The sequence below is a fragment of the Phasianus colchicus genome, chromosome 16 (assembly GCF_987193195.1).
Source record: "Phasianus colchicus chromosome 16, bPhaCol1.hap1.1, whole genome shotgun sequence".
In the NCBI taxonomy this organism is placed as follows: Eukaryota; Metazoa; Chordata; class Aves; order Galliformes; family Phasianidae; genus Phasianus; species Phasianus colchicus.
The window spans coordinates 14806318-14822361 of record NC_143451.1 but is presented as its reverse complement, the minus strand read 5'-3'; the positions used below and the strand labels follow the sequence as shown (position 1 = coordinate 14822361).

The 16044-nt window shown below is 45.2% G+C and overlaps 1 long non-coding RNA gene across 1 annotated transcript in view; it reads right to left on the bottom strand.

Annotated features, from left to right (window-relative positions):
• LOC149915783 (uncharacterized) overlaps positions 1–12186 on the bottom strand; it is a 74845-nt gene extending 62659 nt beyond the window's left edge. The window contains exons 1-2 of the long non-coding RNA XR_016471536.1: positions 12006–12186; positions 11504–11565 (exon numbers count right to left, since the gene is read on the bottom strand). This is a non-coding gene — a long non-coding RNA (uncharacterized LOC149915783). The remainder of the gene's footprint in view (positions 1–11503; positions 11566–12005) is intronic.
• Between the last annotated feature and the right edge of the window lie 3858 nt (positions 12187–16044).

The window sequence follows — 16044 nt, the reverse complement described above, 5'->3', positions numbered from 1 at the left end:
GGTAGGTCTGGTAGCAGAGCCATGGCCACCAGAGATAATAGTTATGAAACGTATGCAGTTGTATTTTAAAGGAGCTTTCCTTAGAGAGCCGACTTACTCTGATTGCTTTTGGTTTTCAAAAACAAGAAGTTGACATTTTCTGCAGGAAGTGCAGCATTTTCTGATTAGCTCTAATAGCCACCTTTGGGAGATGCTGCAATTTATCCCAACGTTTGAAGGAGCTGAGTGCCATTAATTGCTATTCACGGGGGTATTAAAGGCACTTGGTACCTTGTGAAGATGGGAACTAGAAATCAGACTGCAGGCCAGGATTGAGCAAAACACTTCAGCAGACACTGAAGGCTGAGCTGCACACAGACCTCTGCCTGGCAGACCTGGAGCTGTGCATGATGCCCCAAAAGGGCTCTACTGAGAGCCCAGTGGCAAAATACAGATCCAGTGTCCCACTTGCTTTGAAATGAGGCATCCTACCACATACCCAACCTGCTGCCAGAACCCTCCAGTTTCTTCCTCCTGTATCACTTCACTTCCTTCATATTTCTCACAACTATTCTCTCCAAGTAAATACATCTCGGCCTGGTATTAAAACATAATTTTGCTACCCCAATAAACCAGATCTTGATAATGCCAAAGCTACAAAAATATGTAATTCCTGTCAAAAGAGTCACTTATTTTGTTTCCCATCCTCAGAGACATACTCTCTAAGTTGGTTTCTGATGGAAACAAATGAAGGTAATGATTTGTCTTGAATAATAAAGCACCTGCAGCTGCAAACAGCGTTTAGAATGATGGCTTACCATCAGCAGAAACACTTATATATTCCAAGCATCCCACAAGCCTTGCAGGTAGGATGCCAGGGTCTGTGCCATTTACCTTAGTTTCTCATCATTTTTCGATAACAAGAACATCAAGGATGCAGCACATACACCACCTACCCAGGAGTCCAGATGCACTTTAAGCAGTGACCTTTGAATGAGCCCCCTCTGCCCCTAGAAAGTCAATAGGAAAGATTTCCTTAGACTTGAATCATGTAAAATCTATAGCACAGAGCTTCCTCCCGGGACCTGCAGGCACCAGGCAGGTGGGAGCTGGGGCTGGGCTCTGCTAAACACTGCACAGCTGCAGGAAAGCTTTTCAAAGCAGTTGTACGTACGGCTGTTCCCCAGGACAGCAAAGCTCTGAGCACAACTGCCACATTTGTCTCTGCTCTACATTCCAATGAGGCGAGACCTACACGCATCTTCTGTGAGCAGGAAGGGTACAGAGTGAGCATGAAGCAGCAGCAGTGAGCTGCAGGGCTCTGCCAGGAAGCAGTGCTTATGGCACAGGCATACAGCAAGCACCTCAGCTTCATTCTAAATACATTAACTCATCATGGAAAACACGACAATAAATCAAAGAGGAATGAGTGAGGGGTTTTCATGGGCGTGAACATGCTATAAATTATCATAAAGCTCCTGCAAAACTAGGAAGGAGAAGATTCTAGCAGCATAATTTACAATTTGGAAATATTTCAAGTTCAATTAATTACCCAAGTCACTAAATATTCATTAAGGAAATACAAGATTCCTTTCTATAGCAACTTTAGCTTTTCATCACATTCATGACAACAGCCAGGTGAACCACTGCTCCTCATCTTCTGCACCTTCAGTAATCCATTAAGGCACAGAACCTCCCTGCAGGCCGTGCTTCACCTGGTTGTCAGAGGCAGCATCACCTCCACCCTCAAATTCACAAGCCACAGCAACAGTGCAAAGTCACTGTTAAATCATTTACTGCAAATTGATAAGATTCATAGTTGAAAAATGCGATACTGTTTCTCTTGGAATGAACGTGCTGCCTTCACATGGCCTTAAGCTTAAACAGATGCACAACTGCACACACCAACTCCAAAACTGAGGTCATCAGTGCAGGTACACGTACTCTGCCAGTACTGGGTGAGGCTCTTCCCCATCTCTGACATCCTGGTTCTGCCTATGAAAGAGAGTAACCAAAGCACAAAAATCTACAGGGCCAATTTCCACTGCCTTCCTTGGAGCTGCATGCAGTCGCATTACGGTCTTCAAAACCCAGCATCACATGGCCAAGAGCTGCAGCTGCTGTCTTCTCCAGCACAGCAATAACCCCCTCACTGCTTGCCTGACAGGGACAACTTCACAATGCACTTGCTCCACACCCAGCCCAAGTGCCCAGCTGGCAGGCACCAAGCACTGCAGGAAGCTGTGCTCCAGTTGTGGGGCTGCAGCCAGTATCCCATGCCCAGAGCACCAGGCAGCCTGCACACAGCTGCCAGCACAACACATGAGCAGCAGCTTCCAAGCGTGTTATTTCAGGTACACGTCCCAGAGCAGCGTCCCCATGGTGCTTGCTGGCTCTCACCAGGATGCACTGGGCTGGCAGTGAAAGAGCCAGCAGCTCTGGTGCCAAGCAGGGAGATAATGAAAGCCACATTTAGTTGCTATTTCTCTGGGCATCCTGCATAGCTTTTCTTCAGTTGTCAGTTTATTTCAGCGTATGCACTTCTACCTTTTGCTTTGCTCCTTCCCATGAAAGCTTATCCCTAATTCTTCCTCTCCTACTCTTCTGTCCTTCCCTAAACGCCTTTTCCCTCCACTCACACCCAGAGGACCCCTTATAGCCTTGCTAGCCCAACAAGCCCACCTCCCCTCATCCAGAGGCACGCTGCTCACACTGACATTATATTTGCTACATACCACATACTATGCATCATCATCCTAACCTTAAAATATGAAATCATAGAGAAGTGCTTAAGAGCTCCTAATCTGTGCCCACAGATCCAAGCCTGCACCAAATTGATCCCTAGCAGATGTCTGTCCAACAGCCATCAAAAAGCTCTGCGGGTGGAGGTGTTCCTTACCCTGCTTGGTTGGGCTGTGCACAGAAGTTGAGATATTAGGTAACAGTGTGGGTGAGCTGCTACAGCAAGTTCCTGCAAGCCTGTGCACAGGGCTATTATAATGTTCTAATATTACTGGCCTTTACTTTTGCTGTGGGTTGCTGAACTAATATGAAATTCTGATTGAATTTGCGCTGCCAGAGAAAAAGCTGGAAATCAGTAAACACTGTGAGAGCAGACTGCTGGGAGAGCACCAGGCAAAGCGCTGCTACAGGGAAAAAGAAAAGCCTTGAAGAAACACTTCGGAGCAAACAAGCTCTGCTCAGCCCTCCAGAGTTACTGAGGGAACATCTGCATTCATCATAGGGATCCCTGCAGCAGTCTGAAGCCATGGGTTATATATCCTCTAATGTCCATTGAAAGGAGAGGAGAAAAGCAGAGGAAGATTGTTTCGGGAGCTTTGCTCATGCTAATAAGGGTTATTCTGCTTTATGGGAAGTACCCTCCCACAACCAGAGCTTTCTACACAACCAGTCTGGGTTCATTTCCATGCATTTTCATATATCTTTGGCAAAACCTTGAGAGCTGTCATCCTCCAGCAGCAGATTTTAAGGGAACTGCCTTGGCTGAAGCACACCAACTGCAATGCCCTTCTCGTTCCCTTCCAGCAGCCTGCACGCTGAGCTTCCTTCACAAACATTCCAACTTCACAGGGCTCACACTGTTGCTTTGGCCACAAGGAGGCCTTCTCTCTTGCAATAAGCTTTCCCAAGAACATCCTGCATGCAGGAAGCTGTGCACACTATCCTCGCTCCCAGCCATCACAACGCACCTCAAGTTGTGCTCAGATCATCCTAGAAAAGCGTGTGGTTCAAAGGAGCAGAGTGGGGATTAGGATTGGAGACAGAACAGAAAGTGAGGATAGATTAAGATCTCTCTTTTTTTTTTCAAAAGCCATTTAATCAGTCTTCAATCCATCTTATTTCTCACCCATTAAGTCTCATACACGAGGCTTCAGAAGATCCACCCTCATGCTGATGTAGTGGAGCTGTGACCAGGCAGTTCTACTGCTCTGTGACTTAGTTTCCCACACATGAGAAAAGCTATTTTTTTTTTTTTAATAAGTCATTAAGATGAAATGAGTAACATTTGAATTGCTTGGCTGTTATTGTGATAGACTGTGCAAGCAGAACTAGCTCCAGGCACCATTCATTTTGAACAGGATGCAAACCAGCTTTGTACATCAAAACAAAATCTAATTTCAAATCAGAAGAGTATTTTTGTATTTATTTCATTATCTTTCCATTAATGCCTTTACTTTTTTTTCCTCCCTAAGAGGACATTCAATTTCTTGAAGTGATTCAACAAAAGCCTCTTTTAAGCCTTAATTTCTCTGAATGAAGCAGCCAATTCCTAGACTAAATAATGATTACAGCTGCCATTCATTCAAAAAAAAAAAAAGCAATCTCATTCTGATCAGGACCCACCTCTCAGCTTTGAATTTAAATTGAGATTGGCCACAATTCTTGACTATGGTTACTTCTAAAATGAATAGGGTCTTGCTGCCTGCAAGAGACATGTGAGCTCTTCCCATTCCAAAAAGTCACATTAGACCATTGGTGCTTGGAGCACGATTCCCATTAAAATGGATTTTAGTATTCACTCCCTGGAAACATAAAGAATAGACACTCATGACACTACTGGATTAATCCAAGGAGAGTGACCCCCACCTTGTCCCTGCTCCAATGGGTGCCCTACATCCTCCTTCCTTTATTCCTACACATGAAGATGCTTCAGCTGAAGAGAGTACACTGAAATCAGAAGAGGCCAAACCCTACAAACAGACTTCTGTCCATCACACTGTGCAACACAGCAGAACAGACAAATCAAATGCACCAGGACTGAAGTCCAGAACTGCCATATCTTACAGTATCTGCATTTAAGAAAAAGACACATTTGAAAATACCTTTCCAGTATTCACATTAGATACATTTTAAGAGCAACACAGAAAGACCTGCACCACAAAACAGTCCTGAGCTACGTATGCGTATGGATGACACCAGAACTGCCATTATGGTAACTCAGATTGGACTGAAATGTGAACGTGCCTATTCAGCAGCAGATCTGGCAATGGGATTATCCACAGGCTGCCTTCCAAATGGTGTGTCAACCTTTTCCTGGCAAAGACTGAGGAACACAATGCTGTTAAGCCTGTAACAGGACTTGCTTAATGCAACTCAGACAGAAGTACCTGAGAACATATAGAGGAGAACATTTGAAACGTGACATCAGATTCAGTATTGAGCACTGAAGATTTGTAGGAGCGAGTCACTGCTTTAACAAGCTGCACCTCTAAGAGCGAACATGAAAGAGTGCGACTTTAGTCCAACTGAGAACCTATTTTAATTCTACCAGATTTTTGCCCTGCAGCCAGACTGAAAGATTTAGGTCAACTTTAAAGAAAAAAAATAAGTGGAGATTTTGATCACAGTTTACTGCAGAAACTTTGGACTATTCACAAGCCACTGCCTTTCCTTCTAACACAAGCACCGAATGTTGGGGCAAAGCAATACCTTTACTGCAAGGAGATTCAAACAAAGCGTCTGATTTATTCAGCCCAGCAAATGGCAAGTTGCAGCAGTCCACGTTCAAAGTATTAAGAGCAATGAAGAACTGTTTGAAGATCAGAGCCGTACAAAGGAACAGAGCCTTCCAGCTCCTTGCCTGGGAGGAGTGGCGCAGGATTTGACTACAGAGAACACGCAGCTTCAAAAGCAGCGCATCCACAAAGTCCCCTTGACTTTTCCCACAGAGGAGGAATCATTTAATTGCATCAAACTGAACCAGCTCCCACCCCCACTTCCCCTGCCAGGAGTGACTTTTGTGTAGGAGTAGAAAGGAGACGGTGTATAGAGTCAGTCCTGTGACACCCAGAAGGACAGATGGCAGGAATGGTAGATTCCATCTGTTTTGTTTGCTATCCTGCCCCAGCACTGGCATCGGTGTAGTTCAGTCTCTGCACATCAGCAGCTCCTCTCACCCTCTGCTTCAGCTCCCACTGCAGTGAATGGAGCTTGTTCCCTCACTGAGGCTGTTTGGAACAACTTGGTGCAAACAAAAGGAATTTGGAGGCTGGAACTGCTTCTCACTGTTATTTCCCAAATTGAGCATGAAGAACATAGCACAGAATAATCTGCTGGGAAAGGCACAGCGTGATCTGTTGTCTGTTTAGAACTGAATGCCTCATTTCAGAATGGTGATCAGTGCAGAGCACTCAACACTTCTTCCATAGGTACAGTGCTCACCTTTTCCATTTAGTAAATATTTTCATTTCATGTGGGTTTTCTAACCAGTTTCTTGAGGGGTTGATTTCTTATCATTTAACTTTTGTATCAAAGGGATAGCAGTCACCTAAACCCAATAGGTGTTGAAAACTGGGAAAAGGAATGCTTTTCATATAGCCCCCAGATATGCTGGTAGACTATGGGCCAAAATGGCACTCATCACTCACACCCTGCAGTCCAAAGGCAAAGGCTCACCCTACAGCCCCATCCTACAGCCCTCAGGGTCAGGTGTGGATAAACAGCAAACACTCTTTCCATTCAGCAAGTCTTACCAATACTGCTGAGAAATAGCCTTCCCTTCCTGTTGGACATCCTGGACTAACAGCTGATTTGTTCCAAGTCCGTAAACTCATCCCCCCCCACACACCACTCCAGCACACACTGCAGGCAGTGGAGGTCAGTGACACGAGGCTGGGATGAACTGGCCTTTCCATCCCATCATAAACACCAGCAAATATTCAATCCAAGAAAACCGATTGGTGTCTCGCAGGAAAACAAAAAGCAGTATCACACAGGTTAATGGGATGATTTAGAGCTGGCACAGAAGCACCGCTTCATTTTCTGCTGCTTTCTAGTCCATGCGGACCTCAGGCCACATTGGTCATCATCACACACTGAGGAAGATCAGCTTTTTATTTTACTTAGCTAACTTAGATTTTAGACACGCAGCAGTGCAAGCATTTCCAAATAAGACAGCATCAAGCATTTGAACTGCAGTGATCGTGGAGCGTTAAGTTTGTTCCTGCCTAAGAGAAAGCAATATGACAACAGCACAGCCAATCTGAGGCTCTGCAGTCATTTCTATGTAGGTAGCTATAAATTACAGCATGCTCTGACATTCTTTACCAAATACAACATTAAGCTGACAAATTATACTAATACAGTAAGATTTTAAGGTGTATCCACACTTGCAGCATGTGTAAATTTCTCAAATAGAATCCGATGTTTGCTAATATGGTACGATCTAAGTTAATAAGATCAAATTATGGCTGATCATACTACATTAGAAAATGTCACATCAAATTAGTCACTTTCAGAATTATAATGAAGCACAGAAAGCAACCAAAAATAACTTTTCCAACACAAGTAAGCAGCTGAAACTGAAACCTGAGCTAAATACCAAGTCTCTAGAGAACACTCCCTGAATTCAAGGTTAGCAGGGTTTTCTCTTCAGCCTTATTTCACAGGGCTCTCACACGATTTAAATCCAGGTTTGATTCAGAGAAGGGTCTGATCTGAAGATTGCTAACAGAAGCTGGAGGTAATGGAGGAAAGGAGGTGGCACAGCACAGCTGGCTAAGGTCACTGCGTTGGCCCCAGGTGGGAGAAGCCACAAAACCCCTCTATCAGAGCTTTGCAAAGAAGCTGCTGCTTAAAACATTGTTAAGCTTTTCTCCTTACAAATGTAACTGGTCAAAACTCCAGACTTCATAGCTTGGTTTCCTCTCCCCCCCATGTCTGTTACTGAAGCCAAGGACTCACTAAGTGCACTTTTCATATAAACCCATTAATCTGCAAATACAGAGTTTGCCTGCTGCAGACAATAGGAAAATATCACCTGTTGGCACAGGAGGGCCGACGTCATGCTGAGGAACGTGATGTGTGCAGACATCCCTGCCCACATGCTGGACATCAGCCCCATGGAGCTGCTTTTCTGCTTCCCCCCTCCAGCCTGCAGCTTCCTACAGGCTTCCTCCACCTCCCAGCACACAAAGAGCTCTCTGCAAACACCCACATTAAAGCTGACGTGCCACAAATCCCAGCTTACCTCAACAGGATGTCCATGATCTCAAAGCCTACCCTAAAATGAGGATTAGGATGGAGGGTCTCTTGCACACCTTTCCCAGGGTTTTCTACAGGAGGAGACCAAACCTGGCACGTGGCAGCAGCTCTCAACACAGGAATAAGCACATGCAGTAGAGCCACGCTCACAGCAACAGCCCCTCCATCAGCTATTCTAATGAAAGTACAAAGGGAAAAAAGCAGCTCAGAAGAGCAGGAGAGCTTTCTTCTGCAAGGCCAAGCACAGCCTTGCTGGTGGGGGGGGGGATTCTGCCCCATTTATGCTATTGGATAAAGCAGAGCCCAGGATGGCCTCAGCCTTGTGCTGAGATAAGGGATGTCTGAAAGGATCACTGCATTATTTCTGTTTCTGTCCTTACTCAGCTAGCACATACCCAACATCACTACAGCTAAGTACTCTGCTTAGATCACTTTTGTTCCCCACTGACTAAATTAGCGAAGCAAAAAACCTAGACCTCGCAAACAGAAACAAAAGGGAAGTGGCAGCAAAGATCTAACAGAATGCTTCTTAAAACAAAAACAACGCACACAGAAGAAACGCCTGCTGCAGGAAGGAGGGATTCCAGCTGCTTTTTCAGAAAGGTGGAAGAAATGCTCACCGGTGTGACCTGTAGCATTTAATATTAATTCCCATTATTTAGTATACACTGGCACACGCTTCAAAGGGCATTTTTCCCACAGTGGCTCTGCCAACCCCCGTTGCTCATGACTTTTGTTTATTTGCGTGATATTTGTTTCTTTTTAAATCCAAGCTGTCTGCATGAATCTTAACTCAATTATGGGTGTTTGTATAAGGCAGTCTGCTGAGGGACAAGTTGTTGATCCCCAGAGGAAGCATTGTTTCCAATCCTGCCTGTATTTCAGTAGATTAGGTTTAGACCAGACCTATCATCAAAACACACTCGCTACCATACGAGCCTGATGTGTGCTTTGGTTTGAATGGAGTTGTTATGATAGACCAGCCTCTTGTTATTAGCAATTATGAATACTTCTGTTGGATTCCCATATGCTAACGGACTAGGAGTGCTCTGTCATCTGTAAGCCAGTATCTGTGTTATTCTGCATTTCCTCCTTCTAATCTTTCCTCAGTCCTGGAGGGTTTTAGCAACTTCACCATCATCCTGTTATGAAACTTGTTCTCCCTCAGGCACACATGGTTACATTGGGTACCTGAGCATCATGTAAAGATCAACCTATGACAACATAAGCTCAGCCAAAGGACAAACACTTTGACTTCACTCAAGACAAAAACAAAAGCACATGGGAGGAGGGGGGAACAAAAGAAAGAAGGGAAGCATTATTTGCTGCATCTGCTCTGACATGTTTTGCAATACGTGTCACAGCTGGACGTCACATCTGCTGTGAGCTCCTGGTTCTGACCCACTGGGAGCAGCTGGGACAGCCAACACACCTCAGCAGGACAGGAAGAACTCAGTTTGCCCCAACAGGCAAAAATCTGTCCTCCTCATTAAGTTAAATCAAACAAGAGGCTCCTCCTCTCTTAACAAACAGGTCCCTGCTTATTACATATGTGAGCACTTTCTGCAATATTATTTGGTTGCATATGGACATGATTTAGAGATGTTTTTAATGACCTCTGCTGGTAGGACCCAAGTGCCATTCTTATCACCTCACTCATGTTCACTTGAAGTCATTCAGATACAAGAGCTTGCAAGTAATGTTTTCCATCATCACTTAAGAGAGCAGAGTTCAGCTTACACCCACTAAGACCAGCGTAAATCAGGAGCAAACCACTCAAGCCAACCTTCTATACGCCATCACTTAGAATCAAGAGTTTTAATGTAAGTACGGGTTCCAGCTAATTAAGCACAATTCAGTGACACCAATACAGTAAGCATGCATAGCAAAACTGGCAACAGAGAGATCTCTTGGCACAGGAGGCAGCATGTGCTGCTAACACACAGTAAGTGAACAGCACTTTAATCAAAGCCAGCTTCCCACGAGTCACAAGCCCTCTCTACTTGCTTTTGGCTTCAGTCTTTGGTCACTTTCCCGTTACACCCAAGCCCATCTCTCAGGAAATGATTCTGTTATGATCCCCACACACCATCAGCAGGCAGCAAGAACAGAAATGCAAGCTCCTCATATATTAATGCACGGTCACAACACATGGACCACACCATGTGAGTGCCTGCCAGCCATGGGAACATCAACTGGGCTTAGGAGGGTTTCAGAACACAGCTGTAAATAGATCTTTTTCCTAAAAAGGCAAATTTAAAGCTGAAAATTACTTACATGAAATTGGTTTAAAATACATCAGTGCCAAATAAAGCTGAACACAAGCCAAGTTTTTTTTTTTTTTTAAATAGGGTTGAAAGACCACACAAACCTTTTTTTTCTACGATTAAGTATTCTGACAGATTTTCAAGGCAAAAGCTGATTTAATTAGCCCACACCCATTAGCCTTGAGTGCGAAGTCCCTTCAATCGTCTTCAGCAATTGCACCTCAAGATTTAGAAGCAGAAATAAAACCGCTCCTTTGGGTTCCAGATCTGAATCTGGATTAGAGTAAGAAAATTAAATCAGGTCTTTGTTGACTGCAGAAGAATTCTGACCTGTTTGAAGACGGAACCACATCAAGGCTTTTCTTTTAACACCCCGAGCGCTCACCCAGCAGCAGCCCTTCCCCCGAGGTTGTACTCAGCCCGGGACACGAGAGCCGCCTGCATCGTGCCACACACCTGGGAAACGACCAGCGCTCAGCACAACTTACAGCACAGCGATGTCAGCGGTGGGCAGAGCATCCCGGCTGCAGGCACGGCTCCGGCCCCGTGCTGCCTCGTGTCCCGGCTGGCCCAGCACAAACATTCTCACCTTCACTACCTTCAGCATTACTGAGCAATCCATTTCAGCGCTCTCGAATTAATGAACATAAGAGCATTTTTATCCTTCCTTGCGAAGGAGCAGCCCACGGTGACCGTCGAGCAGCGCATGGCTCTGTCTGTGCAAACCCACGTGCAACAGCACGGAGCTGCTGCTCCAATGGCTGCACTCTGCCAGCGCCGTGCAAAGCGGCATCCCCTGCTGCCTCTGCAGCAAGCTGCTTTCAAACCTCCAGCCACTCAACTACTGCTCGTTTTCAGCATTAGACGCCGGGCAGGCCTGGGGTTAGGAGGGTAGAAGGCAAGGGTGGTGCACGGCTTTGGATGACTTTTGAAATTCAAATTATTCTCGTTCTATGCCCAGGCTAACCCGCAACACGCTGAACAAATGCAGCCCGTTCCCTAGGCACCTGCCCCAGGGTGGGGTTAAACAGACACATCCAGCATCTGCTTCCACACACAGAGAGCCTCCCTTACACATGCACACTGTTAATTAATCAGCCCCATACAGCCAATTGCTCCTTCCAAGAGACAAAAAAGCCCAACATTACTCATCCTTCATTCACACTGAGCAGAGTATTTCTAAGGCACAAACACGGTAATCAAAACAAAGCCTTTCTCCCCTCCCCTCATCAGCTTGGAAGCCCCAGCCGTACCTCACGCGGCTCCTGCCGCCCGATCCCATCGCACAGCAGCCATCGGAACGCAGCCTCCATCCCTGCAGGACAGACATGGGCAGGTAGCTCTGCGTTACAGCCATCAATAAAAGCACCCCAACTAAAAGAAGGGCAGAAAACTGAGGCCTGGAGATGCTCTTCAATAAAGCTTTCTGCCAAGATGCCTTAACTTATCGCAGATCTATTAGACTGTTTCATTAATGTTTCTTTCTTACATTCCCTCCCATCCTCCTCTTGCCTTTATCTACCGATCCATCTTCTCCCTGTTTGACTCTTTTTCTTTTCTAATAGAGACACAAGAAGCACACGTAGCTCCCTACCATCAGCAGGCCTTCAAAAACAAGGCAGCAAGGTTTACAGCACTGCAATAAAAAGGCAACTTCCACGATATGCTCCTTTTTGTAACACCAGGCACCCTCATAAGGAGCAAAAGGGAGATGAAGAAATGAAGCATAATTTTCTCCCTGCTTTAAATCCTTACCGAATTCAGCCTCCACACACCACAGTTCAGCCAAACAGGGCTGCTGGAGAAAAGTCATTTTGTGGTGTGTAAGGGAATCCCTTAATTAATGGCAGCTGTCCCTGCCCCAGCACTCCCTGCTCTGTGCTGAGGGCATGCATGCAGCTGTGGTCCCTCATAAGCTCAAGAGGAGGACTTAACCCCTTCCCTGCTAACCCCAAATGAAGGCTTCTAAACCCATAGAGCAGACAAAAAGTGAATGAGACCAATGGCATCTTATGTAACCTTGTGCACATGATTGTTATCAACTTCACAGCTGAAACAGATTTAATTTCTGAATAGAAAATATTGCCAGACTTTGCTCTTCCCCTGTGGAGTGACTACACCACACGCCATTCTAGTTTCCTGTTTTAATTTCAATTCTCTTATTTTCTGGGATTTCATCACCTGGCAATGTAGTGCAGTCCCCTGAGGTTCCCAAACAGCCCTGAGTTTGGTAGTTCAGTCCAGCTGCAGCATACAGAGTAGAGATAACAGATGGTAGGCTTGCATTAGCGTGGTGATTCCCATTGGGCAGGCACTTTAAGACAACATCCCAAAGATTCCCAGATATTCTGCAGGGAGGTGCAGGGCATGTGAACTGGAATGTTCAGGTCTCTTCAAAACTATTTCCCTCTGTGTCCAGTAATTGCAAAAACAAGGCAGCAGGGGAGGCAGCAAATGTGGAATGGAGTGTGCACTTTCATTGGGTTCATGTGTTAGCTACAGAAAGGAGATGCACCCCCATCTCCCCGAGGGCACTTTGCTCTTCAGCCTCAGGGTTCCCAGGTATACCAAGCGCATCCCACTTCAGAGCCTGGCCTCTGAGGAGCAGGTCTCATTTTCCACCATGCTGCTCTATGCAGGGGCATTTCATCGTTTTACAAAGATCAATCCCCATGTGGAGTTACAGAAGAAGAGTTCTGTAAAAACCAAATTATCCAGAGGCAATAAGGAGAACACTGCTAGTGTCACCAAGTGCATGTTACTGCACATGGCAGTGAAGGGATGCAGCACAAACTTCCCCCTCCCATGGAGACAGAGCTGCGTCTGCCATCAGCACATCTCAGATCTGGTTTGTAGGACTCTGTAGGTGCAGGATTGCACTGCAAGCTCCTGCATGCTGTCTGGCAGCACTGGACATCATTGTAACACAATGAGCCTGTAGCCCTTTGCTTTGGGAAGAACAAGCTGTAAATGTACTCAGCACATAACCTCGCAGGGCTGCAGCTTTTATTCCACATCTGGATCTGGTCACTGAGGAAATAAAGCACTGTAAATATATTTTGAAAACATGACTTGTAAACACTGCATGAAATGATTACTGTCTCTAAGTGATGAAGAAGAAATGCATCGTTTCATTAATGTGAACCATCTGACCTCAAAGGAGGAAAAAATAATAAATGAAGAAAGTGCTATTGCATACAATTGGCTCAATCCTAACTGCATGGCACGGAGATCTGGTGCCGTTAGGGTCACACTGAGTGTGTTGGCCCCATTTACAGATGTAAGAGATGGATGATCCTTTTGTATTTTTCAACGGCTGAATTTGCAGGGACTTAAATACTCTAGTCAGGTGGATGGCAGTAGTAGAGGCCTTCTGGTAGATGGCTAGATGGGAATGATTACTTTAATTAATTTCTGGGTCATTGTAGGGATCAATTCTGGTGTTGTGGCCCATTAAGTCGGTTTGGTTTATCCCATAGCTCTTGGTCATTATTAGCTCAGAGTCAGTAAGCCACATTGCACAATCATAATCAATAGATGAAAAAGAAATCTGAAGGAAAAGAAAGAGAAGGATGGATTTTGATCTCGCTTACATCAATAATTTCCCAGAAACTGGTGGAATTCCCTGATGTAAAATCAATGTGAGCAAGTTCAAAATTGAGTTGTTTTGCTTTGTCAAGAAGATAAAATGGAGAGCTTGGATTGTGCCTTTAAAGTCAGACATTTATAGATTAAATTTTATCTGCAATATCTTGCACTCCAGAGATTTTCTCCTCATTTATAGGCTTAAAATATCTGTGTTCAGAAGGAGGAAAAAAGAGGGATTTTGCACATCTGACTGAAAGAAACCTTTGATGGTACTTCAGGTCAATCACCACTCACCAAAATACTTTCTGTCATTTCATCTAAGATGGAGATTTGGTTACGCTATTTAAAAACATTAATATTATCATTTAGAACCCAACGTTAGATATATCAGACACTTATTCTCTGTGGTTTTAGCATTAACCAAACATGTAGCTTGGCCAAGATTTCACCCATGGGGATGTGAATATTTCAACATCTTCATCCATCATCCTCTTCATTGACAACACCAAGCTGAGTGGTGCAGTTGATACAACAGAAGGGAGGGATGCCATCCAGAGGGAACTGGACAGTCTCAAAAAGTGGACACATGAGAATCTAATGAGGTTTAATGAGGCAGAGTGCAAGGAGCTGCACTTGAGTCAATGCAATCCTGGGTACAAACACAGAGTGTGAAAGGAACTCACTGAGAGTTCTTCCTGTGGAGAAGGACCTGGGTCCCAGTGGGCCAAAAGCCAGCAGGGTGATCTTGCAGGCTGGAAAGGACTGCATCAATACAAGATTCTTCTGCACACAGGGGAAAAAGCAAGCAACCTCTGTTTTTTGTGATGGGAGGACTCCGAGATGCCAACGCATCTGCAGCAGCTCTACAGCTCAGGTTGATGCAGCTCAAGTGAGTGATACATCACTGACATCAACTGTGTGCTGGGAACAAAATGCCCAGCACTGGGAGCTCTCTGCTGGACAGCTATTGCTGCTGTGAATGCTATGCACTTGAGGGCAACAACACAAGTCTTGTTATCAGACATTTCCCATTGGTGCATGAACCCAAACTCTGCCGTAAGCAACAGCTCTCTAGCACTGCAGGTGTGTCTATTACTGATACAGGGCATATATACTGATATATGATTGACAGACTGTGCAGATTTTAATGTTTTGTTTGTTCTTTCTTAGAGAATGATTATGGCCTTCCCTCCTTTGATTCATTAAATCAAACCTTGTTCTCAGCACAACCAAGAGTACTGCCCACTGGCTATGCTTGCTCTTGTGCTGAGACCTTGTCAACTCGTTTTCAGCCTAAAGCAAAAACTTCTGGCTGAGTTCATCAGCTCCTCGGCATCAGGGCTAATAATGGAAATGGCAATTTGGGCTCAGCTCAAACAACCTGCTTGCCCTGCAACAACACTCCCAGCACTGCAGCAGAGGAGCACACATGCCCTCAGGCAGTGTGAAATGACCGCTTCCTGTGACAGCCAAACCTCATGATGTGGTACAGTCGTGTAGTGTGCTGCTCTGATTTGTTTTCATAGGCAAGTAATTAATTTGCAGTGACTGACATTGTTTTATCCCCACCGTCACTGACATCTTGTCTGACTTGCATCATATGCCACAAACTGCTCATCTTCTTTGGTTGCTGATGCGCCCTACTCCTTCTCCTTTAGATACTCATTACAGCCTGCTCTCCTATGCTGAGGCCAAGACTCCTGCTGTGCTTGCAGGTAATGGATTCTATTACTGAGCAGTTCAGTTGGGGAGGAGAGAGGAAAGAAGGAAGGAAAAGCCTGGAGAGGGAAAACAGCCAAGCTGCAGGATTTCTGGGTCTCTGAAACTGTTTCAAAGTTCCTTGGTGTTCTGGAGGTCTTTCTGTGCATGATGAAAGCACTGGGCTTTTGTATTGTTTGCTTTATTTTGCAATACTTTATGATTCCCATATATTCTGAGCTGTGCTGATTTGTGACCAGCATTTCATTGCTACCCCGGGAGGAATTTTCTCTGAAAACACAGGAAAGAAACAACGCCCTGATGCAAGACTGCAAATGAGTAACTGCCACCAGACCATGGCTTCTGTTATTCACCCCGTTCTTGCAGAATACTCCTGACTGCAGTATGTGATCACCTCCTAGAATGATAAAGTGAAAGTAAAGGCATATCTCTCCTGCTCCCTCCCCTTCCCATTTACCTTCCACATCAGCTCTGTGGGCTGTCACAC